The following is a 19,177-nucleotide window of genomic DNA, read 5'->3' as shown; positions in this document are numbered from 1 at the left end:
AGAAGGTCACCCGTAGAACCGGGCATTTCCTCTGCAGAACGACCTGTCAGCATACCTACAGACATTACTCTGTTAGTCGACTTCCTCGCCGAACTCTTTTTTCAAAGTTCGTTTAAGCACTTACTAAATATGCCGTCCGCTGATTCTCCTTAACGGAGTCCAACAGCTGGGCACGAACATCCTTCAGTTCAATGCCCAGCTTGGTGTTGGCATCTTGGAGATCGTTCTTCTCCCGCCTCACCTTTGTCAGCATACTCTCACCAGCCTTCAGCTGGCGTAGGATTTGTTGCTTTTCCGGATTTAATCCGGCGCCATCTGCAATTTCATTTGTCAGATTTGCACCCACGCCGCACTTCGCAAAATACTTATCTTTCGAAGCGTATATTACCAGAGGGGGTCTCCTTGGGCTCCCCTGCCGCGGCTAGTGCGGCCTCAAGTTGGGATTTGCACTCTTGCAGCTCCTAGGACAGTAGGGTATTCTTTTCTGTAAGAACCTGCATAACAAATGATCCTTAAATCAGCTATTCTAACTATTTCAAGTCTCGGGGGCTACTGGCATATATATAATTACCAAAATTTTCTTACCCGTATGTCTTTTACATATTGCTCCGTGGCTCTGGCTAGACCATTATGAGCGGCACGGAGGTACGCATCTCCTGAATTGAAGGCATCCAATGCCTCTTGGGAGAAACAAGCGTCGCGAAGAACTGTCCGGCGACGCCTGTGGTTCATGGCACTCTCCACCTCGGAATTGGTGGCAGACAGCTTGTCCGCATCCTTTGTCGGAGGAGCGTCCGGTGCGCGCCTTGTGTTCGCCTCCGCTTCCGAACCAGGCTTTGGAGCCTGGCTGGTGGAGGCACGATTGGCAACCTCTTCGGATATAGTCTGGCGAGGTCTCTTCGTCCTGAAGAGAGCACGAGCGTTAATATGCCTTGAAGGAATAACACCTGGGAATAAGATGGCGCGCTCTACCTTTGCGCCGGTGTCTCAGTCCGGACCGCACTTCTTTTTAGCCCGCGGGGCCTTGCCGCCCCTCGTTGTCTAGTTGCCACAGGCTCGGCCTCCCATCTCAAGGATCTCCCCTGCAAAACACGGTTGTCATACGGCAATCAAAAACACGCGAGGATAGATCCCTTTTCAAAGTGCTGGGACTTCGGTCTCAGTTACCTGTGAGGCTGGGAATAGCCCTAGGTAATCGGCCGTAATGGCCACCAAGGCGTTTTCCTTGCTCAATTGATGAAACACCCCATCAATCAGCTCCACAGATAAGTCCGGATCCTCTTGAGAGGCCGGGTCGAGGGACCATCCCGGATCCTCGGGTTGTGGAGGAGGGCTGTTTATTTCTTTAACAGCCTGGCGCAGTTCCTGCGTTGAAGTCGTTAGACTGAATATTTAAGGATGGGAATATAAAATGGATGGGCAAGTAAAAGTGTCCACTTACCCAACTGGGGGAATTATACATAGAAAATCCACCCTGTGGGTTGACGCGAAGAAATTCCTCCTCTTCTCCCTTGTACAAAGCAGACAAGATCTTTCTTAGAGCGGCAGCCGAATCCGGCCCCTTACGGCCGTGGCGGGTGGCGTCGTCCTCCCCGTTGAAGTCCCACATGGAATGGCCTCTATACTGGAGCGGCTGCACCCCTCGCATGATGCATGCGGCCATGACCCCGATCATGGTCAGTCCGGAATGAGCTAACAATCTTATCCGGCCCATCAGGTAAAGAACGTCCTTGTCTCTTTCCCTCTGAGGGCTCCGTGGACGCCAGCTTAGACGCTTCTTTAGGGTAGCACTGTCGAACTCAGGGAGGCCGATCCGGACAGGATCCGGCAGCGGGACGTCCTCTATATAAAACCATTCCGAAGGCCATTCCTCGGACGCCTTCTTTGGGGTTCCGGATAGATATCTGGTCCCGGCAATGCGCCACACTTCGGCTCCGCCCACTTGATATATTGACCCCTTCTGAGAATGGGGCACAAGGCAGAATAGCCTTTTCCACAGCGCGAAATGAGCCTCGCAGCCCAAAAACAGCTCGCAAAGGGCTACGAAGCCCGCGATATGCAATATGGAGGCAGGCGTGAGGTTGTGCAGCTGGAGGCCATAGAACTCCAGGAGCCCCCGGAGAAACGGATGAATTGGAAATACGAGCCCTCTTACTAAGTAAGGGACAAGGCATACCCGCTCTCCTTTGGGGGGATTGGGGGCGCTCTCCGCTTGCTCTCCGCCATTATAGGTGGCAAGTCCGGCTCGAACCGGGACCATATAGGCCGGGGGGAGAAATCCCTTGGTCTGGAGCGTCACTAGCTCGCTGTGCGGGATGGAGCATCTCTCCCAATCTCCAGGCTGAGGGCTGGAAGGGCGAGAGGAGGAGCTGCGGCGGCCGGCCATGATAGAATGGATCTCTGTCGGATATGCTCGATGAATACTTGCGGAGGGGAGAAGGTGTGGTTTGGATTTAAATCCTCGTTCCCTTAAATAGGCGGCTCATTCACGCGGTTAGGGGTGTAAATGTAAAAACACCCTAACTTTTCGTGTTCGTTTGACACATGGAAGACGGCCATTATTGGGCGTAGAAGCCAAGTAGCGCTACATTTACAAGAAACCGGACATTATTCAACAGGTACACGGAATTTGGAGGATAACCCGCCTTGCAATGCCGAAGACAATCTGCGTGCCGGACTCGTCGTCATTGAAGCCTGGTTCGGGGGGTGTCCGGATAGCCGGACTATACCTTTGGCCGGACTCCTGGACTATGAAGATACGAGATTGAATACTTCGTCCCGTGTCCGGAAGAGACTTTCCTTGGCATGGAAGGCAAGCTTGGCGATACGGATATGTAGATCTCCTACCATTGTAACCGACTCTGTGTAACCCTAGCCCTCTCCGGTGTCTATATAAACACGAGGGTTTTAGTCCGTAGCAACAACAATCATACCATAGGCTAGCTTCTAGGGTTTAGCCTCCTTGATCTCGTGGTAGATCTACTCTTGTACTACCCATATCATCAATATTAATCAAGCAGGACGTAGGGTTTTACCTCCATCGAGAGGGCCCGAACCTGGGTAAAAACATCGTGTCCCTTGTCTCCTATTACCATCCGCCTAGACGCACAATTCGGGACCCCCTACCCGAGATCCGCCGGTTTTGACACCGACAGGTGGTGCATGGAGATGCTCTAACTCCAAAGACCGCCATATTGCACTAGCCCTGCTCGCCAATACCTAGCTCCAAAGACGAAGGCCCCGGGAGGGAATACGCCACCAAGGAGTTGCCATCATTCAATCAAACAAGATCAATGGTTTCTCTCGGAACTATAACGATCTGCGTGAGGAGGGTATGGAATCAATACAACGATGCCTTCAAGAAGGTAAGCGACGGCCACACCCGCCGCCATCGCGGGTCGTGGCCACAACCAAGACAACGGTTTTCACCTAAGCATCCGACACCACCTCAACCACACATTATCTCACAACGACACCCACCTGCCATCACCACTTAGCCAGCTCACAGTCGAAGAAGCCCATCGTCAAAGCAACCAACTGCACCTTGCGGAGGGTGCTTACTAGTCGATGGAATCCGTGTGTTGATGTGCTGACACAAGAACCTTTAGTTTATATTGGCCGAACCTTTTACAACCGTATGTGTGCACCCTCTAAACTAGACCGTGCACATTTTATATCATGTCTTTTGCACCCTCGGTCTACTAGCCTGGTCGAGCAGCTCCCTCAGATGATCCAATGCCACCCTCGACCATCCATATAGTTGTGACCTCGCTCTCTTTCCACATATCTATCACATATCCCCTCTCTCTCTCGTGTGTGTGTGTGTGTGTTTCTAGTGGATTGGGATTTCATCTAGGTGCCAAAAAGAGATGTGGCGAAGCTCACTCGAAATATATGTCTATCGAGTTGGCATAAGAGGAACAACAATTATAGACTCACAATTGTCAGTGCATGCAAGGTATACCCCTCACAGTGGTCTATACTTGTATCAATGTGCTGAAACAAGAACCTTTATTTTACATTGCCTGAACCTTGCACAACTGTATGTGTGCACTCTTTAAATTGGACTATGCACATGCCTGGTCGAGCAACTCCCTCAGATGATCCACTGCCGCCCTCGGCCATCCATATAGTCGTGACCTTGCTCTCTTTCCACATGTCTACCACCTACCTATCTCCCTATATTTTATCTTTTTGTGTGTGTGTGTGTGTGTGTGTGTTTGTGTGTGTGTGTGTGTTCCTCAAGTGGATTTGGGATTTAATAGGAGTGGCAACAAGAGATGTGGTTAGGCTGATTTGAAAAATATGTCTATAGATGTGGCATAAGAGAAAACAACAATTATGGAATGACAATTTGTGGGTGCGTGCAAGTTATACCCCCACGGTGGTCTACTATCCTAGTATTGACATACTGACACAAGAACCTTTATTTTACATTGCCCGAACCTTGCACAACTGGATGTGTGCACTGTTTAAATTGGACGATGCACTTTTTATATCATGCCCATTCCACCCTTTGCCCACCAGCCTCGTCAGACAACTGCCTCACACGGTCCATTACCGCCCTCGGCCATCCATAAAGTCGTGACCTCGCTCTCTTTCCACATCTCTATCACACCTTTCTCTCTCCTTTCTCTCTCTCTATCTCTTACGTCTCTGTGCGTGGTTCCTCAAGTGGGGATTTAATCTAGGTGGCAACAAGAGATGTGGTCAAGCCCACTCGAAATATATGTCTATAGAGGTGGCATAAGAGAAACAACAATTATGGAATGAAAATTGTCAGTGCATGAAAGTTATACCCCTACGGTGGTCTAGTATCCTAGTATTGACATACTATACGGGAACCTTTATTTTACATTTCCCGAACCTTGCACAACTGTATGTGGCACTCTTTAAATTGGACGGTGCACTTCTTATATCATGCTTGTTCCATCCTTTGCCCACTAGCCTCCTTAGACAACTACTCAGATGATCCACTACCGCCCTCAGCCATCCATATAGTCAGGACCTCGCATCTTTCTTTCTCCTTACCCCCTCTCTTCTCCCTCTCTCTCTCTCTCTTTCTCACTCCCTCTCTCTCTCTTATGTGTGTGTGTTGGTCTAGTGGATTGAGATTAATCTAGGTGTCAACAAGAGACATGGTGGAGCTCACTCGAAATATATGTCTACCGAGTTGGCATAAGAGGAAACAACAATTTCTCTCTCTCAAAAAAAGAGGAAACAACAATTATGGACTGACAATTGTCAATGCATGCAAGGTATACCATCCATGTGGTCGACTATCCTTCTATCAATGTGCTGACACAGGAACCTTTATTTCACATTGCCCGAACCTTGCACAACCGTATGTGTGCACACGCTAAATTGAATGGTTCACTTTTTATATTAGTTTCCTAATTGGTTGCATAACCCATTAACAACTTGTCATTGCATCATCAAATTACACATAATCTCTGTTTTACATGGTAAGAACCAAATATTCATCTCACATTACCAGAACCATGCATACCCTAACTAACAACATCTTTGTTTTGGCGCGCAACAGGTTTGCCCATAGGGTAGACGTTGCACCCAATTGTAACCCTACAAAGGGGCAACTCGCGAGGGGACCACCATTGTTACATGGTCGAGATCACCCATGACTGCACTGGAACCACTCGGTCTCATAGAGACATAAGCGTGGATTATCGTCCTACGCGGGTGGGTGAGCGTGCCACCCATCTCGATGGGCGCAACGCTGGAGCAGGGGCGGCGTAGCTTGAGCACAGGAAGCATCGCGTTCTGGTAGAGGAGCGGCAAATGCAGGTCGATCACGAGGAGGAGGAGCGGCGTGCCCGCCGATCACGGGTGGAAGAGGATGAGCGCCGGAAGCGGCAGCAGGAGGAGCGTGCGAGCCGCCCACCAGAATCATCAACGGAGGAGGCGGTGCGGGCAGTGTGGCAGCAGGCCTTCTTGTGGGTTGCACTACCGCCAGACTTCGTTGACCACACCAACTCTGATACGAGGTCCGACCTACCCCCCACCCCCGGGTCACCGTGCTGGGCAACGTCTCGGGGGAAACCCTAGCCATCGCATCCCCGCGTCGCCGTCGCCAGTCCCTGGATGGCGGCGGCGAGGCCTTTCCTCAACACCAACCCTCTCCTCCGCCCCTCCCCCAAGATCTGGTGCTTGCGGTAGTGGTGGCCTCCACTGGCGGTGCATGCGTTCTCCCGGGCGACTCTGGCTCACTGGCGGCGTGGTGCCCTCACGTCTGGGACTTCCTGCGACAGCCCCGTCCGGCCCCGGATGCAATCTGGGGGTTCACTCCGGCTGGATGTGGTGTTCTTCGGCCGTGCCCGTGATGTTCAGACACGCCCTTCGAGCTCGGGGCAGCCCTCCTTGGGAGGCGGTCTTGGAGGCATCTGGCTACGCCGGCGGTGGCGGCTTTTTGTTGCGCTTTGTCCGGATTTTGGTTGTGCACAAGTCCTCCTCATCTTCCAGCCGGCAGTAGCGGCTTCAGCCCTGTGGCCATGGACCTGCGCCTCCTCAAGTGCTCCTGGCCGCCGGCGCGGCTTCAGACCCAGCGTGCCCTGGGAGCTGCGGTTTCCGGCTCCCTTGGCTCGCTGGCTCCTCGGCATCTCCGCTTCACCACTACATGCCAGTACCTTGGTTGGCGTCCATCCTGGCGCATCTTCGCCTCCGGCACGCTTCAGGAGCTGCGTCCCCTTTCGACTCCTTGGGCACGCGGGTGTCCCTGCTGCTCCGGTCCCCTTGTTCACGCCCCTTGCGTTCGTGTCATGTGTTGTACCACCTCATGTATTCATTCTGTCTTTTTCTATCAATGAAATCATACACAATCTTTGCGTCTTTCAAGAAAAAAATATGTTTAATTATGCTTAAGTGGAGGCCGGCGTTTGACCGCCTGTTTTATTGTTTAATTATGTTTAACTTATTTACATGCTTCAAATTTTATGGGTATTTTAGTTTTCTTAATAAGCACGCGGATAATGCATCGACCGTGTTTCACTGGCAGAGCCAAACGAAATGGCAGACGAAATCCGTGTCGGTTTGCGTCGGCGCGTTGAAGTTGTCCCAAGACATGGGATTTAGTTTTTTTCTAAAGAAAACATGCTTCACTTTATTGATCTATGTGACGAAATACAAGAATACGAGAAATATCAAAGGGTTGTAACAGCCACAAACGGCGGCCCTCTCCTAAGTGCAAGGGATGTTTAGCTAAACTATGGGCTCCATATTCGAGAGGCGTCCTTCATGACCGAAAGTACAAGAAAGAAATTATCGCATAGTCACGAGGAGGATTTACTATTTTACTGGAACAAAAGTCAATGCTCACCCTCGAAACAAAACGCCCGGCCGGTGGCTCATGGAATCCCGGGTTCAGAGTTTGTCTGTCATCTTTTTTGTCCGCTCCTTTTGAAAGTTATTGCACAGACAGTCAAGTGCGGCCCGTGATCGCACTCACGCGGCGGTTATAGCCGGGTGCTTCTACAGTTCTGCTCCTGTGAAAGCCTAGAAGAGTATTCGGTGTCCGCTCCCCAAACACCAGAGGTTGAAGCGCGCAGCTGAAGATTGAGGAACTGCGTTTGTTCATAGGGCGGCGGCACACGGCAATCTAAGGTATCCCCGTCCCCCATCTAATGCGATTTGAAGACACGATGAGTTTTGTACACCGCACTACGGGAGCGATCGATCTCTGCAGTGTCGTCTTTATCGATATCATTGTCCCTCAGTTCTCCATCGCTACTATGTGCATCCGCTTTCTCGTGCTCACCAATCGTTTTGTGCGTTTTTCATACGTTGAAATCCAAATCTTAAAAATATTGTTTTCGCCCAATACACCTCCAAAAGAAGTGTTCGAAACGCATCATGATCCCTTCAATGCTGAGTGTCAGACGTCGAAAAAACTGACCATCTTTCCCTTGCCATCGTCGCAGAATGGATGCGTACAGAATCCCGCCTTCGAGCCCGAGCGCCCTGACGGATTGACGACCTATCATACGAATTCGGAAGATCAAGAGGGAATTGGTTTCCCTGCAGGAGGGGTCGTTGCCTTCTTTTTTGTATCTCTATTATTAAAAAAAAATCGAACGTCGTGATGGTTCGACCTCCCACATTCCTCGTACAATTCTCACTTACCCGGCACGATAAAACGATTCCCACTTCCCCCATGATAAAAAGAAAAAAAAAACCACGTACAAAAAACAACCACGATCAGGCACCCACGTCCCTCACCCCATCTCCCGATCCCATCTGTCTACCGAGAAAAATCCCTCGGCCGTCCAGCCCGAACTGCCGCGCCGGTGAAGGAGCCCACACCGAGGAGTCCCTCGATCCAATCCTCGCCCTCGCCATCGCCGTCGACCCCGCCCCTCTTCCCTCCGCCGTTTAGCCCAAACCGTAGCGCCGGTGCAGGAGCCCAGGCCGCCCACGTGAAGGCAATGGCATAAGCCATGTTATCGTCTTATCAAGGTCGAGGGGTCCCTTGCGCCAATCCTCGCGCTCGCCCTCACCGCCATCACCGGCGGCCCCGCCGCTCTTCCCTCCGCCTTCTAGCCCGAACCATCCCGCGCTGGTGCAAGAGCCGAGGCCACCCACGTGAAGACAATGCGTAAGTCACCTCATTTTGGTCGAGCGGTCTGTCGAGCCAAACCTGGCCCTCGCCCTCGCCGGCGTCAGCGGCCCCGCCCGTCTCTAGGTGGTCAGTTACTCGATCTCGGTCATCCGACTCATCTCGGGCGAGTATGTCATTGGTGCGGACGCCGTGTCGGACAACAACAGTGCAAGCTCATCGCTAGCTCATATGAGTCTTTGGTCGGCACCCTCCTACTGCCGCTCTCTGTGTTGGTGCCGACACCACACTCCTCACTTTTCTTAGACAAAGGGAAAGACGAACGCCGGCGTCAGCAAGGTTGTCGCCCCCCCTCTCTCTTTAACTCTCTTATTTTATTTTTACATCCTTGTCACAATATTGATCTGTGTTGCTATTGTTGTCTGAATGAAGTGACCTGCTGTTGTTGTAATAACAGAAGTGAGCTGCCGATTTTTGAATGAACTTGACTTGTTTGCATATTCTTGTATGGGCAGAAGAAATATAGAATTAACCTTGTGTACTAATTGTTGTATGGATGTCGGTGGCCATCACCTGTCAAAGGAGGGTCACGCCAGATGTTGTGGAGGTGACGCACTCGGCCGGCGAGGAGCTCCGGGTCAATGACTGTGGTGGCTGATGAGCAGAGTCTACTTGTTGAACAGGTCATCCACCGTCATGCACATTCTTTGCTTCGGAAGAACTTGGACTTATTTGATTTGGTAGTTGTGTTGGTGTCAAATTAGCGACCGCACCATTTTTTTGCCAGGTCTTTACTCCAATGGAGTCACTGAGGTTGAAGTAGAATAGGAAGAAAAAAGACATCATTGCATATTTGGGTTCAGTCACAATGCTTCCATATGTTCTTGATCCCCAGATATGACTTACTTCTATATGTACTTTTCTTGCTGGTGGAACATAACTAGAACTAATATTTTGTGTGGTTTTACCATGTTTTAATTGTTGAAAAAAATTTAGAATTTGATGCATCATTGAATATTTGGGTTCAGTGTAATGCTTCCATATGTTCTTGATCCACAGATATGACTTACTTCTATATGTACTTTTCTTGCTGGTGGAACATAACTAGAACTAATATTTTGTGTGGTTTTACCATGTTTTAATTTTTGAAAAAAATTAGAATTTGATTGTCCTTCGTGGGATGCTCATGTTGCATTGTTCAGTGACTGCTTCAGGATTACGGGAGGAAGTTGGAGTAAATCCTTGTGTTTGGCTTCAATTTTTGGGTTTGGATATCTACCCAACATATAAACTGACTGCTGTACAATGGAAGTTCTGTATTTGTGAGATAAGTTTCTATAATGCAGAACTGCAAGAATAATCCTAGAACCATCTTTATAGTCTGATGTTACTTAATAATAAATAATTAGTTACATATACCAGAGGATTTAAATGCTTAGCATTTCATGTCTTAGTTAGAAATTGATGTGTGATTTCAAGGCTCATATTGGCTTTTCATTATCCTTCTTTTTCTCTGAAAGGCTAGAGAGAAAGTGTTAAAGGAAGCTTCACAGTTTTGTCAATGATCAAAATTTTCTAGCTAATTATTATTTACCCATGTTTGCATGATGTTATGTAAGTGATTCTCTCTCTTTTTCTTTCTTTTCCACATTTTAAAACTGCAGATATTGACTATGAGATGAAATTGTCATTGTTCATAATTTAAATGTTTGACAAAAGGCCGGAGCGAAGAATGCTAGCTTCTTAATGCTACTTCACGGATTTCCATGTCGATGTTGCCCCCTTTTGGACGGAGATGGTTGTGTCAAAGGTGTCAATGGCACAGGTTCTTCGCCATATCAGGCCTTTCATGTGCCTACCTCATGAAGGTACGCCGCCAATACATTGAGTTTCCAATGGTTATATTTCTTTACCAATGTAAAGTAGTTAACTGATGGTTTTGTTGTATACTCTTTGGAAAGCCATTGATCTGGTACTACATAGATTGAGGACGGGCTGAAGAAAATGTGAGCCATGGGAGGAGAGATTTACTGGAGCAAGGTGAACGACCGTGCAGCGACCAGATGTGAGACGCCGGGAATGCATGTTTTTCGTTCTTGATGCCTTGGCTGTCGTACACAAAAGTGGATGGGAGATCTGCAAGTTAAAGAAAATATCATGGTATTCCTCTCATGCACCTTGGTGTCACATAAACCCTCATAACCTCTGCATCTCTGCCTTTACCGTTCGTCGCTTCTCTGTTCCTGACAAGTATGGACTTCTCTTTCACTTCCTTGCTTGTGTATAGATGCTATGATGTATTGTAATATGGATTGGATTTCATATACATGTACTATATTTATTTGAAGTGTTACACACATGGCTCTTGGTCGTGTAACGACTCTTCTTCTAATTGATACGACAACATTTCTTGTTCATGGTGTAACTATGATCATGCTTTAAGTAATTTTTATTACTGATGTGAATGCACTCATGATCTGTGTGGCTTTGTGTTAAAGTGTTCCAATATTATTTTTGTATTGTTATCAAGTAGGTAGTTCTGTGAATTTTTGTATTTGCCGATGGCGGTTTCTTTGACCCGGTGGATGATTCCAATCCATATAGCTTGTGAGGTGATGGCAGTCTTCGGCGGCATTTTCATCTGTATATGTTTAAATGTCTTTCCTATAGAGAAATAAAATTCAGTCGACTTAATTTTCAGAATAACTACTATTTGCGAATTGTATATAATCCTTTGCGATTTTTGAATAGTTAACACAAGGCATTTGTTCATATCCTTAATTGTTCCATTTTGATGGTACTTGCATTACTGTGTGTCTGCAGATATATTCTTTTATGATTTGTTCATAATAATTTCTGGAGGACAACAATTTAGGTGGAAGAATATGCTAGGTGGTAACAATGCCCATCATTCAACGATTGCAAAACTCTTAATAGATGACTTGTTAATCTCAAATAATAAACAATGATTAATTTCCCCAACATTCAGAAATGCAAAGTAAGCTATATGTCTTTACCCCAAGCAATCTCAGCCATGAGGCTTGGCTACTAAAAGCAAGGGCCCCAACTCAAAAAGAAAAGAGCAAGGGCTCCGATCAAAATTATGGATCTCTAACCGGTAAAAGAACATTAAGGACTTGCACATATGTTCTCGCATTGATTGTGAGATTATGAAGGGAATTGAACTGTAAAAGGACATTTTAACTTGTTTCTTTTCTCGCGGGATTTTTTCTGGGAGTTTTTAACTTACAAGAATCATGCCATCTACAATGGCATGTGTGAAACTATGCCTTCTTGTAAAGATATAGGAGAATAAGTATCTTCTTGTAAATAGGGATGGGTTAACATTATTTTTTTCTTGTTAAAGCATTTTTTCTACAAACATTTTTTTATCCCGTGGCAACGCACGGGCATTCGACTAGTTGTAGTATAAAAGAGTAGCTGGGTTAACAAATACAAATACGGCGCATGGTTACTTACAAGAACGCGTCAAAGGGGGTCGAACCTTCCCTTTTTCTGAAGGTCCAAGTAAACATATATGCAATGGAGGAAGTGGTGAGTGATGTCACTGTAGTATATCACAACACTGAAAATCAAGACATGGTGTATTCAGAGTTAGACACACAACAATCACCCAAAATCTGAGCAAATGCACAAACATCTTTGTCTGTCACGCAGCTTCAGGAGTAGACCCGTACGTGCATGAGGGAATACCGCCTCCTTGTAGAGCCATTACTATTATATGTAGTCACCATTGCTTCATTTGTTTTATAAATGCATGACTACCTGGCCAAATGCACACAGTATTTGGAAGGCATTATACTTACATTTTCTACAAAGATTTGTTTGCGGCTGCCACTACAGTCATGGTTGGCAATGGGCGTACGACCAGATTCTGGAACTCCTCTTGGCTGAATGGGCTGCACCCGCGTGATATTGCACCTCACATCTTTGAGCTATCCAAAAAGAAAAATTGCTCGGTCCAACAAGCTTTAACAAACAACACTTGGATCTCTCACATCGACATCTCCAATGGCCTAACCATCGACCATGTTCAACAGTTTGCCAACCTTTGGGAAAAGGTTGCTCAGGTCACACTTGCTGAGGATATGGAGGATTCCATTATTTGGAAGTTCACCAAGGACGGTTTGTACTCTGTCTCATCGGCTTATAAGGCACAATTTGAGGGCCTTACTACGTCAGACATGGTTCACTCGGTGTGGAAGGTGTGGGCTCCTCCGCGGTGCAAATTTTTTGCTTGGCTTGCCCTTCAAAACAGGATTCGGACATCAGATCACCTTATTCGTCGTGGATGGCCCAACTGCGGTCTTTGCCCCCTTTTGCAAGCAAAGTCAGGAATCGGCGGCCCACCTACTGTTCCAATGTTGTTTCACCGTTCGTGTGTGGAATTATATTCTCCAGTGGCTCGGCTTGCAACACATCAATACCGCTGCTTAGACGACGAGGGTCTCTGTGAGGGAATGGTGGACAGGAAACATTCATATCCGCACTGAATCCCCCAAGGCGCTTGCTTCACTGATGATGCTCATCTCCTGGGAGATTTGGTCGGAGTGCAATGTTAGAATTTTCCGCAACATGGCCGCTCCTTCGGTGGTCCTCGTTAGCAAGATTAAAGAGGAGTTGTCTCTTTGGGCTTCGGCGGGCGCCAAGCACTTGAGTATTGTAATGGCGCGAGAGTAGGCCTTTATTTTCTTGCCACTTTGTGGCATTGTCTAAACCTTCTTCCTTAATCAATGAAATGGCAAATCTTTTGCCTTGTTAAGGAAAAACATTTTCTGCGATGGGCGGTGTTAAAAAAAACCATATTCTGGCCTCAATTGCGCCAATGCCGTTCTGGTGAATCAAGTTAATCTCGTCTGTCAGATGCTCACTGAGGGAGTCCTGGATTCAGGGGTGTCCGGATGGCCGGACTATACCTTCGGCCGGACTCCCGGACTATGAAGATACAAGATTGAAGACTTCGTCTCGTGTCCGGATAGGACTTTCCTTGGCGTGGAAGGCAAGCTTGGCGATACGGATATACAGATCTCCTACCATTGTAACCGACTTTGTGTAACCCTAACCCTCTCCGGTGTCTATATAAACCGGAGGGTTTTTAGTCCGTAGGACAACAGACCCATCAACAATCATACCATAGGCTAGCTTCTAGGGTTTAGCCTCTCCGATCTCGTGGTAGATCTACTCTTGTACTATCCACATCATCAATATTAATCAAGCAGGACATAGGGTTTTACCTCCATCGTGAGGGCCCGAACCTGGGTAAACTTCGTGTCCCTTGACTCCTGTTACCATCCGGCCTAGACGCACAGTTCGGGACCCCCTACCCGAGATCCGCCGGTTTTGACACCGACATTGGTGCTTTCATTGAGAGTTCCTCTGTGTCGTCGCCGTCAGGCTCGATGGCTCCTACGATCATCAATAGCGATGCAGTCCAGGGTGAGACCTTCCTCCCTGGACAGATCTTCGTCTTCGGCGGCTTCACACTGCGGGCCAATTCACTTAGCTATCTGGAGCAGATCGAAAGCTACACCCCTGGCCGTCAGGTCAGATTTGGAAGTTTAAACTATACGGCTGACGTTCGCGGGGACTTGATCTTCGACGGACTGGAGCCACTGCCGAGCGCGCCGCACTGTCACGACGAGCATGATCTAGCTCTGCCGCCGAACAGTTCCCTGGAGGCCACACCCGCATCGGCTTCGATCCTTAATTCGGAGCCAACTGCGCCGATTGAGGATGAGCGGTTGGACGCCGCCTCGGGGCTGCAATCCCAACGGTGGTTGAGCCGAATACCAGCCCCGCACTCTGCGAGACTCGTGACTCCGAGGAGCCGGACCCCTCTCCGGACTCCGAACCCTCCGCGCCCCTGCCGATCGAATCCGATTGGGCGCCGATCATGGAGTTTACTGCCGCGGACATCTTTCAGCACTCGCCTTTCGGCGATATTCTGAAGACACTGAAGTCTCTCTCTTTATCAGGAGAGCCCTGGCCGGACTACGGTCAGCAAGGTTGGGATTCGGGCGATGAAGAAATTCAAAGCCCACCCACCACCCACTTGTTAGCCACTGTCGACGATTTAACCGACATGCTCGACTTTGACTCCGACGACATTGACGGTATGGACACCGATGAAGGAGACAATGAAGAACCAGTGCCTATTGAGCCCTGGAACGCCACCTCGTCATACGACGTATACATGGTGGACGCACCAAAAGATGACGACGAGGAGCGGAAGGACGCACCGAAGGATTGTTCCCTCGAAAAGCAGTCAAAGCGGCGACGTAAGCGCCGCCCAAAATCCCTCCTCGACAGAAATAGCGATCACACAGACCCAGCGCTGGAGCAGGGCGAACCGCTGCCGGACAACGGTAATCCGGATAATCAAACCGAACAAACAAATCCTATCAAGGATAACGGTCCGGACGACATAACGCCGGACAGGCACCTGGAGCAGCAGAATGCCCGTAAAAGGCTCGCTGCCACCGCCAGGAGCCTTAAAAAGCAGAAGCGAAGGCTCAAGGCCGCGCAAAATACACTCCAATTCAGATGGAGCAAAATACTCAACACTACAACAAGGTACGACGACAGTCGCCCCTCCAAGAGCTACCCAAAGAGGAAACTGCTACCCGAATTCGATGAGGAGGCCTCAGACCCCCCACAACCAAATATCAAAGCAGCCACCTGGTCGGATAGACGACCCCTCTACCAACACAGAACGGCATTCAACGCCGCTCACAATACAACACGCGATCCATGCGAGGGCTCGCACCCAAAGGACGGTGCAACAAGATCCATCTATGGACCACGCAAGCGCGCCCAGCATACAATGCAACACAATAAACATCCGAACAACGCGGCACACCCAGCTACAGGGGTGCCGCACTCCCCCTATGTTTCACCGATGAGGTGCTGGACCATGAATTTCTAGAGGGATTCAAGCCCGTAAACATAGAGGCATACGACGGAACAACAAACCCTGGGGTCTGGATCGAGGACTACATCCTTCATATCCATATGGCTCGAGGAGATGATCTCCATGCCATCAAGTACTTACCCCTCAAGCTCAAAGGGCCAGCTCGTCGCTGGCTCAAGCACTACAAGAAATATGTCAACTTATGACCTTCTGTCAGTGACCCTCGAAGAATTGGTCATAAATTTATGACCATTTTAGACCAATTGGTCAAAAGCTGTTCAGGGGGCTCCAAACCCTAAACCATTGCGACCATTTTGGTCAGAAAGGTCGTAATTTCCTTACACGAAATGGTCACAAAGCAAACAGTGCTAGTCCGCTGCCTTATTTCTAGTTGTTAATGACCAATATAGATGGTCATAGCCTTGTAGATTGTGGTGGGTTGTGATGACTAGGCGCCATCTCATCAGTTTTGCCTATGTGTCATGTCCATGTGGCAGTTTTTGCCCTAGGTTGTGAAGCAACCTATATTTCTATCATTCCCAAAATTCCCAAAAAAATCTCATAAATTCTTTGGGGCATATATTCATCAAATGTGTAAAAATCCTGCCTTGCCTAGTTCAAAACTAATTCAAGAATATTCATTTTCCTATTCTGTTCACAACAACACTTTATGAAGGAAGTGCTATTTATATATTCTTGATTGCCCTCGGAATTTTTGGGCACTCTTTCCTATCCAAATCATTACCGCATGACAAAATTCAGCTCCATTTGCCTAGCAAATCTTCCTCGGCAAATTTCCAAAGTTTTTGTCCACCTAGAAGCATTGTGAAGGAAGTACCTTTTTTATATCTCTAAATGACATGAAATTTATACAGTTCCTTCATATGCCCAAATTATCACCCTCCTCCAAATTGCAGCTCAGTCAAATCATCTATGTGAGCCCAGGTTTAATTTATATTTTATGGCCAAATTGGCACGTTGCAAAGCAAGTGTTATATAGACCCCTCCTATTACCCTCAAACTTTTCGGGCACTCTTCCATACCCAAATCATTGCCACATGATAATATTCAGCTCAATTTTCCTAGTAAATCTTTCTCGGGAAATTTCCAAAGTTTCTACCTCGAGGAAGCTTTGTGAAGTAAGTACTAGCTAGGCTTACCCAAATGATCTGAAAATTTACCAGCGCATGACCATACCTAAGTAACTTACCTACACCAATTTTGAGCTCATTTCATTCATCCAATCTCTCTCACTAGTTTTCCCAAGTTTCTGTCCATAGAAGAGCATTGTGAAGGAAGTACTACTTTGGCATGTCCAAATGGTATCAATTTTCTACAATGCTTTCCTATGCCCAAATAACCATCCTTCACAAAATTTCAGCTCACTCCATTCATTATTTTGAGCCCAGCTTCAACATTCATATTTTTGTCCAGCGTGGTACTTTGCAAAGCAAGTACCACCTAGGATCCTCCTTTTGAGCTAAAAATTTGTGAAGACATTCTCCTTAGTAGATGATCATCCTCAGCCAAAACTCACGCCCATTGGCCATGTGCATTTCCCGTATCGCTAATCAAACACTTGGCTGCTAATTCATGTTTGAGCATCGATCGGTCTCCTCGTGAGAATCTTATGTTGTAATTTTCTTCCTAGCACCAACCTGGGGAGTGCCCAACCCACTAGACATGCCTAGGCCGCCCAGAACACATGGCAACATTACGGTCACGCGGTGACCACACGACGGGCATGCGAGTTTACGCGCTCTAGAGTTGGGGCCCTCGGCCACCGTCCAAACCTCGACGTATCGCCACCAAACCATGTATTTATGATTAAATAGGTCCTTATGTAACTAGAAATGATTTTTGGAAAAAATAAATAGCAAACTATGAGGCAGCTGCAGTTCAAATTTGACACGCTTCCAACTGAATCGGCAGAAATTTGTCTTTTTCACGGGAGGTGGATCAAAAAAATTTACACCCAACCATTTTGTCAATTGTGCATTAAATATGGCCTAGTATTTTATAAAAATGATTTGGTCCAATTTTGCAACAATTATTTGGTAGTTCCTTCACAAAAAAACCTCCTTTCGGGCACTCGAAAAATGGAAAATGGTTTTTTCGTCCAACGAAAATGAAAACTTCCTTAGGAAACATTGTTTGCCATTCCAATATGCACCCTTGTGCACAATATGAGATCATTTGAACAAATTATGCCATGAATGTGGCCATAAGATTGATCATTTGGCTTGAAAGTCATTGATCTCCACACATGATAGCTCGTTTCTGAGAACACTTTTTTAAAATAATTGCCGTATTACAAGTTTGTTATTTTTCCTGGAAACTTGGTCACATATGATGACACAATGCGAAGGTTTCCCATTTTTTTGGTTTTTTTTTGAATTTTTTATGCCCATTTCAAAATGCGATCAAAACGGCGGGAATGACCGTTCCTAGCTAGTGGTTGAATCTTGGAGAACTTTTGGTATTTCTCTGATTAAATAGATACTTATGTACCTAGAAATGATTTTTGGAAAAAATAAAGAGCAAACTATGAGGCAGCTGCAGTTCAAATTTTACCCGCTTCCTGCTGAATCGGCGGGAATTTGTCTTTTTCACCAGAGGTGGATAATTTTTTTTACACCCAATCATTTTGTCAATTGTGCATTAAATATGGCCTAGTATTTTATAAAAATGATTTGGTCCAATTTTGTAACAATTATTTGGTAGTTCCTTCACAAAAAAACCTCCTTTCGGGCACTCAAAAAATGGAAAATGGTTTTTTCGTCCAACGAAAATGAAAACTTCCTTAGGAAACATTGTTTTCCATTCCAATATGCACCCTTGTGCACAATATGAGATCATTTGAACAAACTATGCCATGAATGTGGCCATAAGATTGATCATTTGGCTTGAAAGCCATGAATCTTCACGCATGATAGCTCATTTCTGAGAACACTTTTTTAAAATAATTGCCGTATTACAAGTTTATTATTTTTCCTGGTAACTTGGTCACATATAATGACACAATGCGGAGGTTTTCCAATTTTTTGATTTTTTTTGAATTTTTTATGCCGTTTCAAAATGCGGTCAAAACGGCGGGCTTGACGTTCCTAGCTAGTGGTTGAATCTCGGATTTTTTTTGATATTTCTCTGATTAAATAGATACTTATGTACCTAGAAATGATTTTTGGAAAAAATAAAGAGCAAACTATGAGGCGGCTGCAGTTCAAATTTGACCCGCTTCCAGCTGAATCGGCAGAAATTTGTCTTTTTCACCAGAGGTGGATGAAAACATTTTACACCCAATCATTTTGTTAATTGTGCATTAAATATGGACTAGTATTTTAGAAAATTCATTAGGTCCAATTTTGCAACAAATATATGGTAGGTCCTTCACAAAAAAACTCATTTCGGGCACTCGGAAAATGGAAAATGAATTTTCCGTGTAAAGAAAATGAAAACTCGCTTAGGCAAGATTGTTTGTCATTCCAATATGCACCCTTGTGCACAATATGAGATCATTTGAAGAAACTATGCCATGAATGTGACCATAAGATTGAACATTTGGGTTGAAAGCCATGCATCTTCACACTTGATAGCTCGTTGTGAGAACACGTTTTCAAAATAATCACCGTATTACAAGTTTATAATTTTTGCTGCTAACTTGGTCATATATAATG

General features: G+C 46.7%; 1 long non-coding RNA gene across 5 annotated transcripts; it reads left to right on the top strand.

The window, feature by feature from the left end:
- The first annotated feature begins 7,446 nt into the window (after positions 1-7,446).
- LOC125556224 lies at positions 7,447-11,049 on the top strand. Of its 5 annotated transcripts, none has more exons than XR_007305041.1 (4): positions 7,447-7,617; positions 9,152-9,252; positions 9,772-10,437; positions 10,531-11,049. It is a non-coding gene; the product is annotated as an uncharacterized LOC125556224 (long non-coding RNA). The 5 variants fall into 5 exon arrangements; XR_007305039.1 differs by having other exon boundaries at positions 7,935-9,252; positions 9,784-10,437; XR_007305038.1 differs by having other exon boundaries at positions 7,935-9,252.
- Positions 11,050-19,177: the final 8,128 nt, after the last annotated feature.

The sequence above is a fragment of the Triticum urartu genome, chromosome 5, assembly GCF_003073215.2.
Source record: "Triticum urartu cultivar G1812 chromosome 5, Tu2.1, whole genome shotgun sequence".
Classification (NCBI taxonomy): domain Eukaryota; kingdom Viridiplantae; phylum Streptophyta; class Magnoliopsida; order Poales; family Poaceae; genus Triticum; species Triticum urartu.
Note: the sequence above shows the minus strand (reverse complement) of the source record. Positions and strands in the feature narration are given on the sequence as shown.